The following is a 12,046-nucleotide window of genomic DNA, read 5'->3' on the forward strand; positions in this document are numbered from 1 at the left end:
CCATCATAATGCGTGTTCTATTGGATAAATATCTGTCACCTTCTGGGAGACGACGAGATACCACAAACAAAAATGGGCTAGAAATAGAACAATTTCATAAAAAAGGATCTACCGAGAAAAATGTTTCGATTTTGCTTGATGTTTATAACTTAAAAATCTAAACCATTTTTAAGATTTTTTTAAGCACCATCATGGGGTGCCAATGAATTTCAAAAAGTTACCCCATAAAAATGTTCACTACCTCGAAAAAACACCCTATGCCAAATATCACCTCAATTTGACTAAAGGTGCCAATAAAAATAGTTTTCTGGATTTTTCATTCGGAACTTGTTGCGAAATGTTGATTTGCACGATAATATACCCTATTCAAAATATTAGCTCATTTGAACTTCATTTATTAGTGTTTTTTTTTATTTAAATCGTTTATTTTTACAGGCTCAGTTACATAGGTTTAAAGGAGCCGAACTCCTTACTGTATTGTTACTAGTATATATACATTTTTCCTTAATTCTAATGTTAATAATATAGGAAACCGATTACTCGCGATCGACTCGAGTTTAGAAGGGTGACATATTTTCTTCAGGAAAAGGAGGGGATATGATGATATATTGACAATGATCTCACTCACACACTCAATCACACTCATCACACTCAATTCTTAAACCTATCTTATATCTAATATGTATTTACATTTCATCTTATTCTTAAGAAGGGATCCGATCTCTCACAAAGGAAAAGGAAAAGGAAAAACTAAGGGTATAAGGACAATCACACACGAAGATCGATAGCTTTAAGGAATACATATATTTGGGACATGTAATCAAGGTCTAACCGAGCCAACACGTCTCTCACCGGCACCATTGGCTGCCTTCCTCGGGCCCGAAGGGTGTCTTCTAAATTCGATCTGGCGACAAGATACAGCTCGCACGACCAAACAACGTGCTCGATGTCGTGGTAACCTTGGCCACAAACACAAAGATTGTTGTCGGCAAGATTAATACGAAAGAGTCATCTAGCATCTAACGAGCAGTGATTGGACATGAGTCGGGAGAAGGTGCGAATAAAGTCCCGACTCAAGTCCAGACTTTTGAACCATGGTTTGAGGCTAACCTTAGGGATAATCGAGTGGAGCCACCGGCCCAATTCATCTTCGTTCCATTTGCGTTGCCAGTTAGCGATGGTATTTTTGCGGACTAAAGAATAAAATTCATTGAAGGCGATTTGACGCTGATAAATATCGCCTTCAATTGCACCTACTTTTGCTAATGAGTCAGCCCTCTCATTACCCGGAATTGAGCAATGTGAAGGGACCCAGACAAAGGTAATGACATAACAGCGTCTGGATAAAGCACTCAAAATTTCTCGTATTCTCTCAAGGAAGTACGGCGAGTGCTTTTCCGGCCTCACTGAACGGATAGCTTCGACAGAGCTAAGACTATCCGTTACAATGTAATAGTGTTCAACAGGTCGTGAGGCGACGCTGTCCAGCGCCCAGTGTATCGCTGCCAATTCAGCAATATACACAGAGCAAGGATTCTGAAGACTGTGGGAGGTGCTAAAAAATGCTCTGAACACTCCAAATCCTGTGGAATCATTCAAAGAGGACCCATCAGTAAAGTACATATTATCACAATTCATATCCCCATACTTTGCATCGAAGATCGTTGGAACGATCCTCGATCGAAGATAATCTGATGTTCCATGGATATCCTGCTTCATGGACAGATCAAAATGCACAGAGGAATTGATGTAGTCAGGAAAACAAACACGGTTGGGAATATACGAAGAAGGATCAACCTGCATGGAGATGAATTCATGATATGGAGATGAATTCATGAACCCAGATTGAAAATTTAGTTCGATCAGCTGTTCAAAGTTTCCGATCACCAATGGGTTCATAACCTTACACCGGATGAGGAACCGAAGAGATAATAAATTGAAGCGATCTTTTAGTGGAAGTACGCCTGCCAAAACCTCGAGACTCATGGTATGCGTTGAGGACATACATCCCAGAGCAATACGGAGACAAAGATACTGAATTCGCTCGAGTTTAATGAAGTGTGTTTTGGCAGCTGATTGAAAACAGAAACTGCCGTACTCCATCACTGAGAGAATAGTTGTTCTATACAACATTATGAGATCTTCTGGATGGGCTCCCCACCATGTGCCGGTAATTGTACGGAGAAAGTTTATTCTTTGATGGCATTTTTCATTCAGATACCTAATATGGGCCCCCCAAGTGCATTTGGAGTCGAACCAGACCCCAAGATACTTGAATGACATAGCATGAGTGATCGGTTTACCCAAAAGTTGAAGCTTTGGTTTTGCTGGTTTATGCTTCCTAGAAAAAACCACCATCTCTATTTTCTCCGTGGAGAATTCGATCCCTAGCCCAATGGCCCAGGTTGAAAAATTGTTCAATGTATCTTGTAAGGGTTCTTGCAGGTCGGATTCGTTTGATCCTACGACAGACACCACTGCATCATCTGCAAGTTGTCTTAGGCTGCAATTTTGTGTAAGGCAATTGTCAATGTCGCTTACGTAGAAGTTGTACAAAAGGGGGCTTAAACATGAGCTCTGGGGGAGGCCCATGTAAGAGACCCGACTTACTGCCGAATATCCGTGAGAAAAGTTCAAATGTTTCTCACAAAGCAAGTTATATAACATATTATTCAATAGAGGCGGCAGACCCCGAGAGTGTAATTTGTCTGACAAAACCTATTGAAACAGAATCAAAGGCCCCCTTTATGTCCAAGAATACTGAAGCCATTTGTTTTTTTTCGGCGTAAGCCATTTGAATTTCTGAAGAAAGCAACGCAAGACAATCATTCGTCCTCTTGCCCCTGCGGAACCCGTATTGTGTAACTGAAAGTAGGCCATTTGTTTCAACCCATCGATCAAGGCGAAACAAGATCATTTTCTCCAACAATTTCCGTATACAAGACAGCATTGCTATTGGGCGGTACGAATTGAAGTCGGACGCGGGTTTTCCGGGTTTTTGAATAGCTATAACTCGTACTTGTCTCCAATCATCCGGAACAATATTATGTTTCAGAAACCGATTGAATAAATTCAACAAGCGATGTTTCGCCACATCATTTTTTTGTTTTTATGCCAAATATCTTAAAATTGCATGAAACTTCGAGATCTAGTGTTATCTCGGGAATTTTTTTTTGTCAAAAATCGACACTTTGGGACTTTTTTTTTTTTCGGAATACGAGATGAAAGGTATGGTTTTGGGTACCAATAAAAATAGTTATCTCGACTTTTTATTCGGAACATGCCGCGAAATGTTGATTCGCACTATAATATACCCTATGCAAAATACTAGCTCATTCGAATTTCTTTTTTTAGTGTCACAGACGTTAAAATTAGAGTTTTTTGAAAAACGAAAGATCACCGAAAATCGGGGTTTTAAAAAAAACTTGTTGGTGCCAAATGTCTTAAAATTGCATTACTCATTGAGATTTACTGTTATCTTGAAAAAAAAGTTGTCAAAAAAATTTTTTCTGGCACTTTGTCGTTTTTCCGTCTGGAAAGTCGATTTTTGACAAATTTTTTTCTGAGATAACTGTAAATCTCGACGTGTCATTCGTGTTCGTGTTCCAATTAGCTAATATTTTGCATAGGGTATATTATCGTGCAAATCAACATTTCGCAACAAGTTCCCAATGAAAAATCCAGATAACTATTTTTATTGGCACTTAAAACCATACGTTTCGTCTCGTATTCCAAAAAAAACTAAGTCCCAGAGTGTCGATGTTTGACGAAAAAAAATTATTCGAGATGACACTAGATCTCGACATTTCATGCATTTTAAGACATTTGGCATAAAAAAATGGGTGGGTTATATCTAAGATATAACCATAAAGTTGACGTGGGACTATCGTAGACGTAGTAATCATTTGTTTGTATTGATTAGATTATTGATTGAATGAAACAATTTTCGAATTAAGTTGGCAGTACAGGTCCGAATTGAGCGTTTGGCCATAGGGAAGCAGCTCATAATAGATTATTCCTTGACAATCCCACCAAACACACAGCAGAACCTTCCTGGCCGTTAATGAGGGCTTGGCCACCGTCTGAGCCGCTTCAGCGGGCTTCGACCACGACCGTTTGCGCTTCACGTTGTCGTAAGTGACCCACTTTTCATCGCCAGTCACCATCCGCTTCAGAAACGGGTCGATTTTGTTGCGATTCAGCAGCGATTCACATGCGTCGATACGGTCAAAGATGTTTTTTTTTGCGTCAACGTGTGTGGCATCCATACATCGAGCTTCTTTGTGAATCCAAGCTTCTGCTGCACAACTGCACAGAATTTTATTGGCAGCTTGAGATGCATTTTTGCCTTTGTCATAGTAGTACTGTGAAATATGTCGGATTTTCTCTTTATTTTGCTCCATATTTGCGACACTATAACTCACGAACGACTTAACCAAACAAAACACTGTCAAGGACTATATTATAGCGCGTAAAAATACCTTTCCAAAAAGCTATAGTATGACTCGATACAATAAATACAACTAGAACTACGCGCTTACAACGACACCTCGTGGAAATACCGCAGGACTTTTTTGACAGCCTAATATAAGATGACCAACGGCATGACACCGAATTATCTACAAAACGCGATAACGTATGAAAGAGATATGCATCGATATAACACAAGACAAGTAAGTGACCTCAGAACCATGAACTTTCGAATGTCGTGTACCCAAAACTCACTGTTTTATAAAGGATATACAACACATTACCAAATGAAGCAAAGACAGCAGCAAGCCCTCGGATGTTCCGTAGTATTTGTAAAGAGTTTTTGAGGTATGATTTAGATTTTTAACCCAGTATAGAATCAATGTTAACCATTGTTAGTATGTAAGATGAAGAATTTATAACGGATATTTGTGTTTCTTATGTTAGGACTATGATGATGATGGTAATGATTGGTTTTGTTTTAATTTCATTTTAGTTCTTCTATTCATTTTTTTAAAAAATAGTGAAGTCTGTAATAGTTTAAGCCCGCGCCCGTTGCTATGCATAGAAAGACTTGAGATCGAACATAAGCAAAAGCAGGTATGGGCAAAATCGCATCGAAATTCGTTCAACAACACTCATTCACAGATAAAACTCACCCTTCTATTCTCCGTTTATGCCTCACTTTATTTGATACAGAAAACACTCACCTATCCTCTTCGTTAAGTTCATTCTCGATTAGAACGGAAAAATATTGTCTCGATTCCGCTCATCTATTCTCAGAAAATTTTGCATTTCCTCATTTGCCTCTCGGAATGACGTTAGATGGTGATAGAATCAAATTGGAAACTTTTGCTTGAGCCAGCGAGTATCTCTGTAAAATCATTCGTGTTTCACTCAAATAGCAATCAATGAAGCCTCGATCGCGGCAGTAAAATATAGGTAGATAGTTGAAATCAAGTTGTTTCCCGTGCACTATTGCAATGGCATTTTTTTTTGTTTCTAGTATGAAAGATCAAGGCCCTTTGGGGTCAATCTCGGTTTCCAAGGGGTCGACACAAACGAAAATTGATTTTGGGGTTCGACGAGGTCTGAACATCGACCCTTATTAATTGACACTTGTTCTTGTTTGAAACTTTCATGATACTGTATAAGTTGTATTACGTGAAGCAATTCGTTACAATAATGACTAATATTTTAGTAGAACGAACGAATTCAAGTCCAAACAAACATAAAAAGCTTGCATTTAGGTTGCAAGTTGTTTGCAAAATAAGATGAATTCATTGTGAACAATGCGCTGAGGTACCAAGTTCGGATCATTTTGGTTTACCACCAAACATACTTTGTTCATGGAGGACCTCGCTCCAATGTAGCATTGCCATGCGACAGAATGACGATCTCTTTGATCCCGCTGCGCCTATGATTTTCTTCACCCACAAAAGGTCCAAACGTTCTTCTTTTCGACGATAGTTTTTTAGCATATCGCACGAACCCAAAGTATCACAAAACTCGAAGAATTCCTGTTTTATTTTTGTTCGCCACGGTACCACTGATTCTATTTTTCTCGACGAAATGTTCAAGAGCGAAATTCATGCGCTTTTTTGCAAACTATAAACGCTGGATACAAGAAATATATCGTGTCGTGTCTCTGTCGTGAATACGACAAAGATGATCGTTCCTTCATTTTTTGGAGAAATTAAATGTAGTACTCTTTACAGTTCTGTCAAAAATCAAGATATTTATCTTATAAACTTGATTGTTTCCACAACACTGTTGATTGCAACATTTACAGCGAATCCTAATTCAATTTCAGCCGCTGCTTAGCAGAAACGAATCATCGGAAAGATCAACGTTTATAAGGTACTTCATATTCCCTCTCGAACGTGCTGGCTTGATCAATTTATTCATTACTGGCTCAAAAGGGTTCGTCAGTTCGAATAGAAAAGGTGCTATAGGCTCGTCACTCTGAAAGCTCGTCATAAATGGTTCAACTGCAGCAGCTGATGTTAAGAAAAGCCCCCAACAATTTATTCTCAAAAGCCTCTGCAACTACTCTAAAGGTACTATGAAAACAGCAGCAAAGCTCCTACGGAAATCTGGATGTGTATCTTTGTACTTAGGAACCTAAGTTTGTTTGTGCTTAGACTGCGGCTACGTAGGTTTTAAAGTACGGCAGCATGTCAAGGGCTATTTATACCATCGGTTGGTTTTCGATCCATTTTACTCCGCAAAACTTCAGCCGATCCAATAGTTCAAGAATACTCCGCACATCTTCACGGAACGTTCTCAAACAGGCTGTACAAGCACTGGAGGAATTCATCAATTTTCCAAACAGTCTTTTTCATTCCTTCTTTGAATGAATTGTCAAAACTTGCAAACTGCAGCTACCTATATTCGTGAGCTCGTAGTTTTGGCTGCTTCGGATTTCTCGAATTTCTTCATTCAGCTGCTTCACTACTCTCCATTTAACATACTGTCAATGCTGAGTTAATCCACTTCAAACTAGGTTTAGCTTCAAAATATTTCTTCAATCCGTCGAACAAGTCCAGTGCACGCGTTGAGCTTAGAAAATCTCAGCCAATGTACCTGGATTCCACTGTTTCCTTCGTTACATTCCAGTAACGGACGCTAACATCCATCTGTTGCTTTTGTGAAATCTCATTTAACGTTTCGTCGAATCCGATAACGATATCCTTGTAATTTTCGAGTAAACGAAGGATGCCATTCAAAAAGTATAGCTCAATACCGTATGTGATCAGGTAGCTCATTTTAGTTCTGCTGAGCTGCATCTTTGGTACCATTCCACGGTCCGGAAACATATGCGGACAGAGCTTAGCACTAGAGCACTAGAGTTTCATGGGATCATGTCTACCACTTGCTGAGGGAGATTCCCCAAATGAGCTCACGACATTACTCGTGCGTGTATTCTGCGTTTCAGTGGAAATAAACTAATTACAGTTGTCTTGAATTGCATCCACGACTGCGATTTTCATTGAATCTTCATTGGCGGCGCCTATTTTCATTTTTATTATTTTTATTATTTTTAGTAATCGATTTCTTAATACTCACGTTTTTCAACAGCCTGAAACATAAAAACTCCGTTGACTTTCTGATTGAAGACCAATGTATATAAACCATACAAGATCACTACATCACTTCATTCTGGAAAAGGGGTCTATCGCCCAAAATAGTTTGAGAACCCCTGATCCAAGCCAACGCAAAAGACCATATTATTGGTTATTGGTGAGCAGGGAGGTAGATTCATGTGAAAGAGTACAAGGGGAAATAAAATCATACATACACGCAGATTGAGTCTATTTTGACTCACTGATTATTTTGTTTCGTGCGATCCTTCCACAAGAGTAATCATCCATTGAATGTTGTTTTCCACTCTATGTTTTGTTATGTTCACTCTCAGTCCCGAATGAAGATGGTCGGAGAGTGAAAAATGATTCATCGTGTAATCTCACGATCGCTTGCTGCATTCGTTTCGCCATGATTATTCCAAACAGATACAAGAGTGATTTATAATGGTGTGGAGAAATGAGCGAATGAACTTTTCCATATATGAGCAAAAGCAGTTCTTCGCGAATGGTATAAAAGCATTCCAAGGGGTTTAATGTGGAAACCAGAGTGAAGCTAGGGATAGCTCAACCGGAATACTCGTAAATCACGTAATAACTATAACGAAAATTTTCTGTGTTGTGGCAGATTTCATTGCAGTTTCAGGTTGATACGTTTTTACTCCAGGTTGAATGTAGGGCCTGAAGTATCGGCTGGAATTAGGCATAGGTTTGCTCAGCTGTCTCGAAAATGATCGCATTAGTAGGTCGTTGTCGGGTATCTAGTAAAGCGGGAATTCCTTTGTAAATTCAAGGCTTATGTTGATATAGGTATTGGGTTCAATTACTAATCGGTCAAGGATTTTTTCGGGTTGGAAACTTTCTTGACATGCCTTGGAAGAAGTAATGGGCCTGAAGTATTGGCTAGAATTAGGCTTGGGTTTGCGCAGTTGCTAGAGCTCGGGATCGCAATTGCAGGTCGTGGCCGGGGATCTGATAAAGCGGGATTTCCCTTGTAAATTCTTGCGTATATACAATCAGCACTGCGAATTAATTGACACAACAATGAACAAAAACAGCTAAAAAGAAACAAGTACCGTAGAAATAATATTTAACTTAAGAAAATATTGTAACATTAATATATAAGTATGTAGTCTACATTTGTTTGACGAAAATGAATAAATGCTTTGTGGTAAATTACACCCTTTTTTTGTTTTCCTGTCTGTAAATGAACAAAGACGAAGACTTCCAGCACACAAACATGTCACGTGTTATGTGGTGACAATTCTAGCAAACTCAATGAAAACAGGAACTTCGTTGGATTTAGACGAATGTAATTGTGCAAGGATTGTATTTTGTATTGCAAACATTAAATCCTTACTTTATCCACATTGCACGTGGACTCAACTAAATTTCGCATAAATTTGAATAATGTTTGGGAACACAATCGTCTTTTATCGTTGTAAAATTGCAAAAAAAAAATCGTTGAGCAGAAATTTGGCAAAGCCCATCCGTTGGAAACAATCAACTCCGCATTCAACTGTAACGAAAATCACCTTTATTCCTGAACCCGATCGGATTTGAAACTAGCACAATTTTGTATTCTGTAATCCAATCGAGTTAAATCCAATCGGTTTGAGCCAATATGGCAACCTTGCCACACAATTCGACATTGACGACATCGATCTTCGTGTTGCATTTCGTGTCGCAATGGGCCTGCTAATTTGATAGAGAGTATATTATTTCACAAATACGGATGAATTATTTTGACGTTGGTTTTGTGTTAAGGCTATGTTCCATACATCCATTGGGGTTGAATCTCGAACGAATTGCAGAATGCAGAAGTCAATCTCAATCGGATTACGAAATCCGATCAGTTTTTAAAATCCGATCTGGTTCCCGAAAATGGGTGAATAAATTATTCCGAAATAATGAAGCAACATGGATTGAAAGATTTCTTCCAACTATGATGTCACGAAATATACCTCAGAAACAAAAGACATGCCTCCTTCAATTTTTGATACAAAAAAGTCTCAGCTTTCGAAAAAATATTAATCTTCAAAATGCACGAGTAAACGAAACAAACATCCGAAAGTTTTTCAAAGTTTTTTTTTCAGTTTGCGATATTATAACTACCGAGGAAGTAGACGCTACGTATATTTAATATGAATGTGTGTAACAAATATGTAAAATATGAACTGAATTCATTATGAAAAAAATAGCAATTATGGATATATTTTTTTGTTTATTTGTTTTTTCTTTTTACTGATACTGAAACTTTTCAAAATCATTTAAATTTTACAGAAAGAGTATTTCTTTTCCATATTATTTGATTATTTTAGGATAATCATGTATTTACTTAGAATCTCTGAACCTGAAAATGAAGTTGAAAATTTTATAGAAGTAATGGAAGCATTTTTATTCATGATAAGATAGGATAGATTAGAAATATACAATTTTGAGCTGGAAAATCTTTTTTAGCGCTATTTCACAGCTGTCGCTCGTTTTGTGTTCAGTTCGATTTGTTATTTCATCATGAATCGACTGACACCTGTAAAATGTGCAGATTTTGACGTGGAATCACGTCTGACAAGAAGTGTAAGAAATAATGGAAGATATCAAATGCTTAAAACTCGACCCTTTCTATATAGATCGCAAATATGTTTGCATCAGTTGATTTGAAATTTTTCTACGCATACGTTTGGAATTCCATTCCAAACCGTTATAGTGGTCCTCAGATTTTGGTGAAAATTTTTAATTTTGTTCCTTATCGCAAAGCATTAGATTGGAGATTTTTTATTTTTTCATTAGGGTGCCCATTTCCATATTAGGGAGGTCCAAAAAATATGTTTTTCCTGTTTTGAACTGCTCGACCGGTTCGGATGATCAACATATCACATTGCATCCAATAAGCTACTCTTCCTTGAAAAAACATACACTCGCAAAAAAATTAGATATATTATAATTGATTTGATTTGTTTTTATTATTTACATGGTTTCGAGACATAGGGCGCTATGTTTTAATTTTTTTTTCTTGAAAGCTCAGGTCTTACGTTTTTTATGACATTTTTTTTTGAAAATATCAATGATTTAGAATAAGTCTTTATAAAAATTAGTGGTATTTTAAATCGGTCATATGATGTTCATTATTAATTGTGATTTTGGGTAGCTTCCGTCATAAGTCATAAGTACCAAGTTTCAATAAAATCGAAGAATTCGCGACAAATTTTGCTGTTTTTTGTACTCCTACATCTCTCTGGCCTAGTTAAGAAAGTGAGACAAGTCTAAAATAAAAAAAATCCGAAAGTTTTGAGCCTATAATATCTATTCGAGACACAGTCTATCATTTTTTTCCTACAAAATACATGTACACACATTTCTTTTGCTTTAAACAGATTGAAAATCGGCCAAACGGTTCAAAAGCCAAAATGTTTCCGATATGAGTATATCCGGCAAAATCTATAAAAATAGCGAAGGTGTTGTTTTGAGATATTTTTTTTAAATGTTAAATAAAATGAATGAGATTTTTTAACAGTGTATTTAAAATTTTATATTTCCTAAATAGTTCATTGGTTTTCCAGAAACTTTGTCATACATATTTTAAATCTAGAATTTGAGATTGAAAATTTTTTGAAAGAAATAATGTTTAATATGATTTTGACTATGCCCTTTGAAAACATCGGTCGTAATTGGTAATTGGTCATATGATATTTTTATTTATGATTTTGGATAGTTTCCATCATTAGTATCAAGTTTAAAAAAAAACGCAGAGGTTCGAGTCAGCGACTGACTGATTTGGCATTGAACTTTTCTATACAAAAAATATCAAAGAAGGGTAGTTTTAATATATAAAATGTTTTAATATTAAAATCATTTTGTTAATGAAGGTTTTCTAACAGTGTATTTGAAATGTTTTTTTTTCTAAATAATTCATTTATTTTCCAACAACTTTGTCAAACATCACATTCTAATCAGACATCTGGATTCTGGATTACGATTATTTTTGAAAGATCTATTGATCGTGTTGTACATTTGTTAAAAAGATCATGATAGTATATGGCAAAATTTCTCTCCTCTGATAGTTATCTTCAAATACAATCAATTGTCATGGCCGAGTTTGCTTTTAGTTACTCGGAAACTTCTGTTGCTTTCGTTATATTTAAATCACCAACCACAGTTTTCCCACCTATTCGTAGAAATAATCAAAGTACATTTACCAACTGCACTTGAACCACGCAGACACACGCCAATCATCTGCAATCTAATATTAAACAATTCAAATTTGGCATCATCAGTGTTACATGATCTATGCCAGTTCCCCCCCCCCCCTTTCTTTCGCTCCACCCTTCGTGGGGCCATCACTATCATCGCTCGGAAGTGTCCTCTCTGTAGCAGCACCCTGTTTGGCACTAGCGAACCCTAGCCATATCGAGCTAGATGACTCAAGTGGTGTGGCTGCTCTCGCTTCTTCTCAGTGTTCCCAGAAGTCAATTTGCTAATTTTAGAATTGCACA

General features: G+C 37.2%; 1 protein-coding gene across 3 annotated transcripts in view; it reads left to right on the forward strand.

Annotated features, from left to right (window-relative positions):
- The window catches only part of LOC129763501 (low-density lipoprotein receptor-related protein 4), a 99,632-nt gene that overhangs the window by 10,949 nt on the left and 76,637 nt on the right, over nt 1-12,046 (forward strand). The window lies entirely within an intron of this gene.

The sequence above is a fragment of the Toxorhynchites rutilus genome, chromosome 1 (genome assembly GCF_029784135.1).
Source record: "Toxorhynchites rutilus septentrionalis strain SRP chromosome 1, ASM2978413v1, whole genome shotgun sequence".
Lineage (NCBI taxonomy): Eukaryota > Metazoa > Arthropoda > Insecta > Diptera > Culicidae > Toxorhynchites > Toxorhynchites rutilus.